Source organism: Cydia splendana, chromosome 2, assembly GCF_910591565.1.
Source record: "Cydia splendana chromosome 2, ilCydSple1.2, whole genome shotgun sequence".
NCBI lineage: Eukaryota > Metazoa > Arthropoda > Insecta > Lepidoptera > Tortricidae > Cydia > Cydia splendana.
Window position 1 is genome coordinate 7,559,966 of NC_085961.1, and position 14,432 is coordinate 7,574,397.

Below are 14,432 nucleotides of genomic sequence, written 5' to 3' on the forward strand. Positions count from 1 at the left end.
TGTGAGCTGACTTTAGTGCACGTCAACGTATATTTAACTTATATCCTTAGGTACCTTACGTGTGCACAGAAAATCAAAAATATTTTCTAGTATCAAAACTATAATTCCTACTACAAAAAGTGTGACCAGCCCAAGATTTTTTGAATTTCCCGCCAAACATTTGTGTAATATTTCAGCAGCCAGACTCTATAAAATAATATATTATAAATAGATGGTGATGCCCAAAATTTGAACTGTACCTAGAGTTATCATCAAAATCGGTGCAGACTTTTCTTGGTCTAACTCTAGACACTGTAGGTATGTAAGGTAAACAAGAAAGTATAGGAAATCGTTCATACCTGATTTAGTGAGTCTTTATGGACCTCGTTTTGTTGAGCGGTGGTGAATTTCTGTAGCAACCAGAATAAATTAGTGCGAATTCATGAACCATGATTCAGAGGTTCTTCTTGCGGAGGCGAGTGGGGGCGTTGTACGGTATCTGGCTTCGACATCTTCTCTTCGCTAATTATGCACTTCTCGGCTAGTTGGAAGAATCCCACTTCTTTCGACTCCATTCCACATAATATTGAAACTAAAAGCAATATATATATGAGATAGGTATATCAACATTGTTTGCAGTGAGCTCATATCATTACTTGTTGCTGTATTGTATAGGAAACATGTCTGTAAAGTAAAGGTAGTTACTTACCTGTAAAGGTAGTTACTTACCTAGTTTTGTGAAATGGGTAATTCTTATTCTTATGCATTTTTTGTGTAACACGTAAGAATAGCATGTATTTTTGTGAAAATAAGTAAACTCTATATCAATATACTTAGCAATTTACGTCTAGTTTTAGGTCAACCTAAATGTATTGTCCTAAGAGTATTAGAAACATATTTAAAAAAAATTACAAGTGCGAAATGTCACGGACCGTGTAGTGTGACTTCCCCAGATTTTGTGATATTTGATTTTTTTTTGAAAAAATATGAAGTGATTTTGCAATAATTTATATCCCACATAAAACACTAATCCGTGTTCTACAACACTGTTTAAAAATTGTATGGATTTATAATGATGTTATATAATTTTAAACAACATACATTTTGTGATCAGTTTTCGCGTCACCACCGCGCGTGGTAGTATAAACATGCGGTACTCGGTAGAAAATTATGTCTACTACTGGCAGCCTTATTAAAGTTTTTTTAGAACAGCAACACTGTGTTGTAGTCAGGTTTACAAATGGCTGAAGGGAGAAGTTTTGTCGAAAATTATTTATTTGTGTTCATTTGAAAAAACGGTCAACCTTAACGCGTCACCGCCGTGTTAGAATTTTAAAAGTAAGTTGCAGTTTCACGTTATTGTTTGTAACATAAGATATACCTCATACATTGCAGATTAAGCTAATTATTTAACATTTGCAAAATCAAAGGAAATGTTTATGTAATATCGAACATGTTCCAAATTATCACGACCGTGGCCTCAAAAATCTGTCACCGCCACGGACTTTTGAGTCCACGTTCGTGACATATAGACACGTGGTCGTGTCATTCTTAATTCGTTTGATTAATTTAGAGGCACATGCACTTATCAGAAATGCATTTTTATTAGCTACAGATCATTTGCTATTATTGCCCGACTACCAAAGCAAAAAAAAAGTTTTTCGCTTGTATGTATGTATGATGTGTATCGAATTCTTTGTCACGCTGTACAGCCTTTATAGTTTGACGGATTTCAACGTCTGAGCTGTCATTAGGTTTGTCGTAGTCATAGGAGTGACTTAGGCTATGTTAAAATAACTATATAAATCAAAATAGCCGAGTTGGCTACCAAAATGCCAAATGTCACGACTGAGGGACACTTTGTCATAACCGTGTTTATGTACTCATTTTATTTACCTTTCCTGAGGGTATTAAGCTTGACCATGTGAATCAAAAAATTGCTTTTTTTATGTACTTTTGATATATGTAATAATATGTGAAAAATAAAAACGTTTACGAAAAAAAAAATTTTTTGGACACAATTTAAGAATCACCCAAATATTCGGCCGTGCAATATTATTTATTTGTTTTTGTGATGCAGAGGCTATTTTAATATATATTATAATAACCCAGAAAACTGGTCAAAATGCTTGACCATCTATAATTTTACGTTCAACTACTCCACATCAGAGGGCCTATCGTGAACATTGAAGCATTTGAAGCTCTCAAATTGCGAGCATCTTTCTCTTTTACTACAATTAAGATGTACTTAGAGTGACAGAGAAAGATGTCCGCAATTTGCGAACTTCAGTATTCGCGGTAGGCCTTCTGCGGACGTACAGCGAGCTCCGAAATTTCATGGACACATTATGAAAAGTTTGGTGCTAGAATCATATCAGCCTTATTTTTTAACCGACTTCAATTTCATAGAAGGAAGAGGTTCTGTATTCGGTTGTGGCTATTTTTTTTTTCTATGTACGTTCACCGATTACTCCGACATCCGTAGTCCGATTTCAGTAATTCTTTTTTTGTTTGAAAGTAGCTACCTCCGAGTTGGTCCCATTTTAATTTGGTTCTGTTCTGATGATGGGATCCATGAGGAATTGAGGGAACTCCTCAATTTTTAAAGGCACATGCATGGTGTTTTGGGCGTTTTCTTAAGCAACTCGAGCATTTTCTCCCGAAAACCACCAATTTGATGAAGTAGACCTGATGATGTTGATTATTTTGATGATAATGATGATGATTTTTTTTTTAATGTAAGTATGTTCAGCGATTACTCCGGCACCTGTGATCCGATTTGAGTAATTCTTTTTTTGTTTGGAACTATTTGGAAGAGGTTACCTCCAAGGTGTTTCCGTATTATTTTTGGTTCTGGTCTGATGATGGAATCCATGAGGAATTGAGGGAACTCCTCAATTTTTAATGGCACGTGTTAAGTGATTTCGGGGTTTCCTAAAGTAACTGGAGCATTTGCTTCCGAAAACCACCAATTTGATGTAATGCAACTGTAGCCTTACCACGAGTTTGACATTCGCTAACGTCTTATGCATCAAAATGTAACTTTTTATGCATCTCGCTCACACTAAGGTTAGTACGAGCGAGATGCATAGGAAGTAAGTTACACACATGCTAGCGAATATATCAATGTCAAACTCGTGGTAAGCTGGTAAGGCTACTGATCGGGGGTTAGGAGTTAAGGGGTCAGGGATTAAGGGGTCGGGGAATGGCGGTTGAAGGGTTGCTGGTTCAGGATCGAGGGGTTCCTGGATCAGGGGTTGATGTGCTGTGAGGTTGAGTGATCGGGGGGCTGAGGGATTGGGTCAGTGGCGGGGCGGGCGGATGGATTTAGTTGACAGGAATTATAATTTCCAAGACGGACTCGAGAAAATTCCTGATTACATATTTACTAAAGTAATAGGTACACGAATTTAGTGTTAAACATGATCTTGTTTTTCATTCATGCGTCGCGCTCTTAACAATGCGTTAAAACTAAAAATGGTAAAATAAAAACTTAAAAAAAAACAAAAATTACACATATAGCGCCTTACTCGGTGTAGCAACCCGCAAGCCAGAGTTAGCCGGTTCTTACTAATGCTCGAACAGTCTATAGCACGTAAGTGTGGGATTAGGACTGAGTTATTTCTCGTCCCCTATCCAAAGGACTACATTTCAAAATATAAAACAATTCAAGGAATTTACCTTCTTGCCAAATTTCACCTAAAGCGGTTCAGTTGTTTAGCCATGAAAAGGCGACAAAGAGGCAGACAGAATTCCTTACACATTTATAATAGTTATTAGTACAGTTCTAATGGGATTTATAGCCATAAAGCTGATTATTTTTGACTGGTATTGTTACTACTTGGCTTGGCACCGACTTCAAACATATCAGTTGGTAACGCATAGACATAAAAAAGGATATTATTTTATTTCATCCTTTTTGAAGTCGGTTTAATTTTTTTTGTAAAAAGTTTTTTTTTAAATAAAGTTTCTTTTAGTATTGTGTGCATATTGAGATATATTATTTTGATTGACCGAAGCGTAGCGAAGGTCTATGTTTTAACGGGTTATTCCCAGTAGTTACCACTTTACCACCAAGTTGTTACCAGTGGTAACTACTGGGAATTTTGTTCCCACCTTTTACCACTGGTAACTACTGGGAAAAAAATTCCCAGTAGTTACCACCAAACCGAGTTAGTGGTAACTACTGGGAATTATTTTTCCCTGTAGTTATTATCACTGGTAAAAGGTGGGAATTTTTTATTCCCAGTAGTTACCACCAAAATTTTGTTAGAGTTGAATACTAATAAAAATACTATAAATACAAGATGTTTTTTATAACCACCTGTAGGCCTAGCCTAGCACATGATTGGCGCGACAGTATCTCGCGGCGAGATAGACTACCCGTCTTTTACTAACTATGTTAACAAAAGAGGGACGCGAGATACTGTCGCGCCAATCATGTGCTAGCCCGGCTGAAATAATTTACGGGGTGGATATGTAGGTCATACTGTACAAGTTTTACTATGGAACCAATACCGAAATCGCGAAAAAAAAGTTGACTCTTCCATACAAATATCAGCATCAGAGTCATCAGACCAGCCAATATGTATTACCCAGCCAATTTTTTTTAATAAATTTGCTTTAATAAATTACATATTATAAATTGATATGTGTTTCATTTCAGTAAACTGTGTAAATAATCAAAAATACTAAAATGAACTGTTTAATTACCTAATAAAATCACTTAAAAAATAATCTAAATGGATGATTTAATTTATCCTTACATTTTTTGATCACTTTTAAGGCAGTTTACTGAAACACTAATCGATTTATAATTATTTATTAAAGCACTCTATATTTAAACTGTCTTTGTATATGTAATCTACAATACTCTATATGTAACACAAATCAATTTATAATTATTTATTAATGCAAAATGTATTAAAAAGAAATTGGCTGTGTCATACAATTTGACTGGTCTGATGTTGATATTTGTATGGGAGAGTCAATTTTTTTCGCGATTTCGGTATTGGTTCCACAATAAAACTTGTTTAGTATGACCTACATATTCACCTCGTAAATTATTGCAGGTGATTATAAAAAACCGGGCAAGTGCGAGTCGGACTCGCGCACGAAGAGTTCCGTGCCATAATGCAAAAGACGGTCACCCATCCAAGTACAGACCCCGCCCGACGTTGCTTAACTTCGGCCAAAAATCACGTTTGTTGTATGGGAGCCCCACTTAAATCTTTATTTTATTCTGTTTTTAGTATTTGTTGTTATAGCGGCAACAGAAATACATCATCTGTGAAAATTTCAACTGTCTAGCTATCACGGTTCGTGAGATACAGCCTTGTGACAGACGGACGGACGGACGGACGGACGGACGGACGGACGGACGGACGGACGGACAGACGGACAGACGGACGGACGGACGGACGGACAGCGGAGTCTTAGTAATAGGGTCCCGTTTTACCCTTTGGGTACGGAACCCTAAAAACACCCTGTACATATTTAATTATTTATACTGTTTTTATTAGTATTGAACTGTAACAATATTTTGGTGGTAAATATACTGGGAAAAAAATCCCACCTTTTACCAGTGGTAACAACTGGGATTTTTTTTTTCCCAGTAGTTACCATTGGTAAAAGGTAGGAAAAAAATTCCCAGTAGTTACCACTGGTAAGAAGTTCTTACTAAGAACTTGATGGTAACTAGTGGGAATAACCACCAGATTCTATGATTAAATAGATGTTTTTGTCGATCCGGTTATTAGAATTTTTTCAAGATGGTGGAGCAGTAATTAGATATTTAGGGCGGGTAAGGCGGGTTGCACCAAACCACCTGCTAGAGTCTGTGCGGAAAGAGAAGAGTCGTGAAATGTATGGGCCCCGATATATTCCACGACTTCTCTTTCCGAACAGACTCTAACGTAAGCACAGTTCGCTAAATTTTAACGCTGACCTGGGGGTCTTATCCATTGCTAAATAAAATTCGTTGCACCAACTATAAAATAACAAATTATAGATGGTCAAGCAAATCTTTTTAGTAGAAAAAGACGCGAAATTCAAATTTTCTATGAGACGATATCCCTTCGCGCCTACATTTTTCCAATTTGCCGCCTTTTTCTACTGACAAGATCTGCTTGACCAACTATATATTAGGTAATCATGTTGCCGTATTATGAACGCAATTCTACCAACTTTTTTTTGAGGGAATTATTTTTTATATAGCAACCCAGTCATAAATGCCAAAGTAAGTTGTCAACTTGTCGAAATTCTCAACAACCGACAACGAGATAAGACTTCCGGTTTGAGCGTCATCTTCATGGTCACGCGTCGTGATTTATTGCTTTGTTTTTTGCTCATTAATATTGTTTAAAGTGTAATATCGATAGCCTAATTTACAGTAAACTAATGTGGTAGTGTGCAGTGAATGGAGAATTTATCTTGAAGCACGTTTAACCATCATTTTGGAGTCAACGGCCGGTTGTCCACGTGTTTCTTGTAAAGCCAGCTATCGCTTTACAAGAGCTAAATCACCGTACACTGTCTTGTACTAACCGTACAATTTCAATCGTTTTACCCTGCTACTACGACCTTGACACTGGCGAAATAGCCCCAATGGGCTGAAGCCATAATTTTAAAAGAATGAATGAAACAAATTGTCAAAAGCACTGCCAATTATTAATACAGTATGTTTCTTTTTGTTGTCGATTATTGGAAATAACTTTTGTTTGATAATTTATTTTTTTATCTTTTGTTCTAATTAAAAAAATATTACCGTTAGAGCATTTCTGAGAAGTAACCCTACGTGGGATTTCAGGGTTTGCCCAATGGCTAAGGTCACCCTGTATAAATACCTATATTTATCAATCAATATCTATTATTTATATCTAATATCATTAGATACGAGCTATTTAGTAGTTCCGACATTGTTAAAGCAACCTGGAAAGTTATAAATGTGGAGACTGGTCGCTCTAAACACACAATTAAAGAGCTTAAACTAAACATTGATAACAAAATTATAGATTCCAATTTAGAAGTAGCTACAGAATTTGAAAAATTTTTCACCGAGGTACCAGTATCCACAACTAAGGATTTAAATTCATCACCCTCATCTGCTGTTACATTATTAAAACATAACGCTCCAGAGTGTTGTGGAGACCTTCATTTTGAACATGTTTGTACCTCAGATGTAATAAAGGCGTTTAAATCAATTAATGTCAAAAAAACTAATGACCTCTGGAGAGTCTCTGTCCATGCTGTCAAATCCTTAGTAGAAATTGTAGCGCCTGACTTTGTAGTTATATTTAACAACAGTGTTGATTGCGGCGAATTTCCTGATCTAATGAAACATAGTAAAGTAATTCCTTTATTTAAATCTGGTAGCAGCTCTGACCCCACTAACTTTAGACCGATATCTGTGCTACCAACATTTAGCAAGATTTTTGAAAAATTAGTTCTTTCTCAATTAGTACGACATTTTAACATTAATAATTTGATGCATAATAAGCAGTTTGGTTTTACACGGGGTCGCTCAACAACCGATGCCGGTGTTGAGCTAATTAAGCATATTTTCGATGCCTGGGAGGAGTCACGAGATGCTTTAGGTGTCTTCTGTGATTTATCTAAGGCCTTCGACTGTGTTTGTCATGAAACATTAATCAGGAAACTTCATTATTACGGAGGAGAGGATCGGCACTGAATTTACTTAAGTCCTACTTAAATGGTAGAATACAAAGGGTCGAAGTGAATGGACAGCGATCACCTGGGTCATTGGTCTCTATGGGTGTACCACAGGGGTCAATATTGGGGCCTTTCCTGTTCCTTATCTACATAAATGACTTGCCATTCCTTGTTAAGACCCACCATGATATAGTATTGTTTGCAGACGACACCTCACTTATTTTCAAAGTCAAACGACAGCAACAAGCTTACAATGATATAAACAATGCCATTTCAAAAGTAGTAAATTGGTTCAATGTTAATAATTTATTGTTAAATGAGAAAAAGACTACATGTATTAAGTTTGTCACTAGTAGTAACGTAAGGCATGTGCAAACAAGTGTCATTGTGAAGGATGAGGAATTGGAATTAGTTGATAGTACAGTTTTTCTTGGTATAACTTTAGATTCTAAACTCCAGTGGGGTCCCCATATTGCTACTCTTTCGAATAGACTGAGCTCTGCAGCTTTTGCAGTGAGCAAAATCCGTCAGTTAACTGACGTGAAAACAGCTCGATTAGTATATTTTAGTTACTTCCATAGCATTATGGCATATGGTATTTTACTGTGGGGCGGTGCTTCAGAGATAAATACCATTTTTGTTCTGCAGAAGAGGGCTATTCGAGCAATATACAAAATGAACCATAGAGACTCACTTAGAGATAAACTTAAGGAAATTGACATAATGACAGTGCACTGTCAATACATTTATGAGAATATTCTGTATGTACATAAAAATATTGTAAATTTTAGGAAAAATTGTGAAATTCATAATATTAATACTAGAAATAAACATAAGCTCGCAGTGCCCTTCACTCGGCTCCATAAAATTAAAAAATCATTCATGGGTAATTGTGTAAGATTTTATAATAAACTTCCAAACCATATTACTGAATTATCTATTAATAAATTTAAGAATTATGTAAAGCGTAAACTTATTTCTAAAGCTTATTATACCACACAAGACTACATGAATGATAATTGTTATTCGAAATGATTATTTATTTATTAGGTATATTTGATTATTGATGAGGAAATGGATATTCCGATGTAATACTATCTACTTCTTTTGTTACTTATGCTTTTTTTTTTGACATTTAGATTTTATTCTAGAAATTCTAGACTAGTATTTTTTTATACAATCTTTTTAATGTTTGACGATCCTTTTGTGAAATTCTTAGTGTTAAATTTGATATGTATAATAATCCAATTTTATTATGGAATAATATTAACATCAATAAATTGCTCTGATAATTAGATTAAGATTAATTACGATTCATAAGAGCTTGTTGCTAGGCCTACATGAATAAAGTATATTTTTGATTTTGATTTTGATTTTCTCCCCGGAAAGAGAAGAGTCGTAGATTTTATTGGTTCCCATACATTCCACGACTCTTCTCTTTCTATTCCGCACAGACTCTAAAATTAAGTATTCATTCGAGAATAGTCCTATAGGTGTACCTACATTAATGTCTGCACCCTTCATGAGTTACGAGAGATGTGAATTCATTTACCTAAAAGCCCTTTTAATCCCACGCATAAAATACGTAGGCAATAAACCGGCAAATAAAACATGCTCGGAGCTGTCAACAAAATAATAAAAAGGCTACGTCGTAAGAATACAAAAAAACATCTCAAGTCTAGCAAACGTTTACGCTAGCTATAAAAAAACATTGTACCCAACTAGGTCATAAACCGTAACTTTTAACGTTAATTTCGTTAATGATTCGTTTTTAACGGGACAACTCTAGCGCAACGGGAAATGGCGGGAAATCGAGAAACATTTTACAATTCTAAAACGGTTTCCTATTGCCTATAACAAAGGAATATAGTCTTTATTCTTAGCCGTTCAAGGCTTTATTACTACAGTTTTTAGGTGGATGTTGGACGCAAATAAATGTTGGGTGGAATTTTATGAAAGCAACACTGTTTACACACGGCGTTGAATAGTTGGTGCGATTAATTAGCCTGTAGGTATTTTGAATACGGCAGTTTGCAAAAGTTCCGCCATGAAATTATTATAATTTTAGAATGAAACGAGTAAAATTAAAATAAGACTTAGTTTCTCTCATTTATAAGCCGTTAATAAAAATATGAAACCCAATTTTCAACCCGCTTAGAGATGAATTTGCAAAAATCCTTTCTTAGTGGAGCTAAATATACTTACAATAATTAGTAAACCTTTTAAAATTATCAAGACAAAATTTAACAAAAATGTTAGGTTGAAATAAAATACTATAGTCTGGCAAACCAATTTTGTTAGTAGAAAAAGGCAGATGAATGCGCACTTCGCTACTGACAATTTAGTTTGCCAGGCTAGCTTATTAATTATGTAAATAGAACTGCGTCTATAATTTTATTATATATTTAACCTTTTACATAAAACAATGTAAAATGTACGTATTAGAGTTTAATAACATTGATATTCTCTACCAGTCAACCATTAGCCAATAGCCATTTAGTAAAACAGAAACATATTTATTGTGCTCCGAGCTTAACTTATTACTTTACATTGTACTTACACGAGTAGTTGGACCGTATTTAACATTGTTATGCGTCCTCATCCAACAATATCTCTATGAAAACTAATTACTTGAGGTAACTAAAGTTACCAACTCACGGGAAATAGTTTTGTTTGTTACTAAATAATTAGTCCTGTAACTTAGCTTACATTCAGAGACATCCTACATTACATAATATATACTCGTAGAGTCTGGCTGCTGAAATATTACACAAATGTTTGGCGGGAAATTCAAAAAATCTTGGGCTGGTCACACTTTACGTAGTAGGAATTATAGTTTAGATACTAGAAAATATTTTTGATTTTCTGTGCACACGTAAGGTACCTAAGGATATAAGTTAATTATACGTTGACGTGCACTAAAGTCAGCTCACATAATTTCTACCACTCTGTAAAGTACAGTCAACGATAAACACATGTGTTAACACTTTCTCACCATATACCATTGTAACAAGGTGAAAAATGAAATGTAGTATAAATAAGACCTAGCTCGATAATACCGTAATATTAATCCATCACCAAAAAATATATACTCACAATTTGAATGAATGACATAAATTGACATCTGACTTTTACCTTTGTTTTTAAATCATAGACAATTGGTGATACAACAACGAAATATCTGTCAACAATTTATGGCTAGCCAGACTCTATCTACGAGCGAAATTATGTTTACATTGAATATATACCTTTCATTGTATTGACGCTTAACACATTTGATATTACGACAGTTCGAATGAGGACATGCATTTCTTACCAAATCCTCAAAACCCGCACCACATTTGTTTAAATTAAATGAAACCGAGACCATTATATAGTATGTATCTGAACGAAAAGCAATTACTCAAACCCGTTAATGTTTAGGTCATACTGAGCAACTTTTACGATGGGACCAACCCCGAAAACGCGGAAAAAAAATTGGATGTTTCATACATTTTGCTGGTCTGATGTTGAAATTTCCTATGGGAGAGTCAATTTTTTTTTTCGCGATTTCGAGGTTGGTCCCATAGCAAAAGTTGCTTAGTATGACCTAAACATTAACAGGTTTGAGTAATGCTTTTCGTTCAGATACAGGGTGTATGTATTAGATAATATATAACAATACACTGACAATTGCACATAAACTGCCTAGCTAAACTGGACCTAAATTTACAATACAACATTTCTGTTAAATTTCTCCGCATGCGAGGTGAAACTGCTGAAAAGCAGTGTACATACTTACCTTTTTATAACTCTAGTACAAATATTAGTCAGGGATGCAAAAGGCTTCGACTTAAATCATAACTCGTCTTAGTCTCTAAAATGAGATGCCTTACGAGTATGTTGTCATTGTGCGATTTACTATTATAACACTTTAAATCCTCAAACAGACACACAAATTCTCGCAAACTTTACACAGTTACGTTGCAGGTTCTAAGTTTCCACGAGTGCAATGCGATCTCAAAATCGAGGGATTCCGGTGCGCGAGGACTACGATTAGACCACTCTACGGTTGACCGCACTACGAATAGACCGAGATTCTAGTGCAGTGAGATTACTTAGAACTGGCTGTGTACAAGATCACATGTTAGGCGAATTTGGGCATAGTTCTTCGAGGTACCAATGTAAACAGCCCAAGTAGCACAGATTAGTTGTATAGCAGCCGCATAATGAAGTACGAATACGCTTGAAGCTGGAATATTAAAGCTGCATAAGAGCTGTATAAGCGTCTTTTCAGCTTTTATAACTCTTAAATGGGCACAAATTTAGGCAGCCTTAAGTTCACATAGCTATTTAAGAGCGTTGTAGCAGCAATTGAATGGAATTATAAGGGGTAACAGGAGTTATAAGAGGTGTATATTGACTGGGTAAGAGGCCACCAGTTACCCTTTATTCAGCTAATATGTCACATGTGCGCCCTAATACCGGGAAAGATTGACATTGGGCTGAATAAAAGATAATTAATAACATGCTTTTACACCTCTGCCTTAAAAATCAGCTATTATATTTCGTATAGTGACGACGAACGCAGAGGTGAACATATTTATATTGAAGCAAAAACGTTAAGCGCAACGACACCATAAGTCATTTTGTTAAAGTGTTTAGTTAAATGTTTGTACATGATCTTTTATATATTAATGCGTGAAAGATGTTTGGGAATGCAAGTTTATTGACATTATATATATACATTATCTAAGAAAATTTCAGTGCGCCACGAAAATAATCAGTATTTATTTAAATTAATGATATAAATAAGCTATGTGTAAAAACTATTTCAGTGGTTTGCACAGAATTATGAGATTAAAAGTTAATAATACGTTATAGGAAGTACTAAACTAATGATTTAGGTTAAGAACTCAGGCACAAAATCTTATTGTTACCCTTAAAAGTTGGAAAAGCAATTTCAATTTTGTAGGTTACATACAATAAAATGGCGGTCAATGTTAAAAAAGCAACGTGAACCGTTAAAATTCTTATATGCAGCATACGACTATTATATATCTGATAAAGATACTTAAGTGAACCACTATAAAGTCCAAGTCGTTATTTCGATACACTAGTGAACCTCTAAACAGTTATAAGGCATCTTGTGAACGTTTAAACAGCCGCTATGCAGACTGTCCCAATGGTAGTATAATAGGCTGCTTAGTGGTAAACATGTTCAGCGCTAAGCCGTATTATGCGCCACATGTGTTCGATTATACGTCTATTGGTTTCATAATAGTTCACTCGTTCTCCCTTATAATAAGTCAGCGAAATAAAAGCTGCTTTAGCGGTAAACATGTTCAGCGATAAGCTGTATTATGCGCCCCATGTGTTCCATTATACGTCTATTGGCTTCATAATAGTTCATTCGTGCTTCCTTAAAAAATCAGAATAATAAAAGCTGCTTAGCGGTAAACATGTTCAGCTATAAGCTGTGTTATGCGCCCCATGTGTTTTATTTATACGTCTATTGGCTTCATATTAGTTCACTCGTGCTCCCTTAAAAGTCAGCGTAATAAAAGCTGCTTAGCGGTAAACATGTTCAGCGATAAGCTGTATTATGCGCCACGTGTGTTCCATTATACATCTATTGGCTTCATAATAGTTCATTCGTGCTTCCTTAAACAGTCAGCGTAATAAAAGCTGCTTAGCGGTAAACACGTTCAGCGATAAGCTGTATTATGCGCCACATGTGTTCCATTATACGTCTATTGGCTTCATATTAGTTCACTCGTGCTCCCTTAAAAGTCAGTGTAATAAAAGCTGCTTAGCGGTAAACATGTTAAGCGACAAGCTGTATTATGTGCCACATGTGTTCCATTATACGTCTATTAGCTTCATAATAGTTCACTTGTGCTCCATTAATAAGTCAACGTAATAAAAGTCCACAATTACCTCCTTATACAGCATATGGCGTAATTTTATCCACTAAACAGACCTTATAACGGTTAAAGTATTTGATAACCCTTAAAGCTGTATAGGGTCGTAGCAAATATACCTTTATATCACTCTTTGCGTATTAATGGTAGTTTTCAGAGCCGTAATGCAGCTTTTAATCAGCCCTGAGCTATATAAATATCACTGAGATCTATTATACAGCTGTAGGACCACGAGTGTGCTCTTATAAGTGTCTTAATACGCACAGAGCGTTAGATAGAACTAAAAGTGAGTAGTTATAGAGCTATCTGTGCTACTTAGGAGGCCTCGAGGCATCATCATATTAACCGCAAGTCTTCCTCTAATAGACTTACGCTGCCCATGATCGCTCGTTACCTGCAATATTTTCAACGTTGTCACTTACTTATTACACTTATTAGTCACTAGACACTTGATGGAGACCTTCCGCTGTTGCGTTTTCAAGCACGCGGTCGCCACTCAAGAACCTTATTGCCCACCATCCCAAGCAACCGTCCATTTTACGAGCAATGTGACCCGCTTCGGCCCCTTTTCATGATACTTAGATAAGATGCATATAGATATGCATTGCCGAGTATGCCCCTGATAGTGTCCCCGTCACTCCAATAATGCTGGACCGATAGTGATGGAGATATACAATGTTCTAATAATTCTCATTTATTTGCAGTGGATGTTTAATTTTTTAGTTCGGATCTATCGACTCACTCGAGCTCGTGCGATTGGAATGGCAATCCCGCAGACCACGGCTCAAATTAACCAGGAACTCGCGTTATTTATTTGTAGCTCTCAAAGAACTAACCTAATTGTAGCAGTTCAGTTGAGTTAAACCTCTATAGGTATTT

The 14,432-nt window shown here is 35.7% G+C and overlaps 1 long non-coding RNA gene across 1 annotated transcript in view; it reads right to left on the bottom strand.

Moving 5' to 3' along the window:
- The window catches only part of LOC134803200 (uncharacterized), a 238,342-nt gene that overhangs the window by 198,227 nt on the left and 25,683 nt on the right, over window positions 1-14,432 (bottom strand). The gene's annotated exons all lie outside the window — the stretch shown is intronic.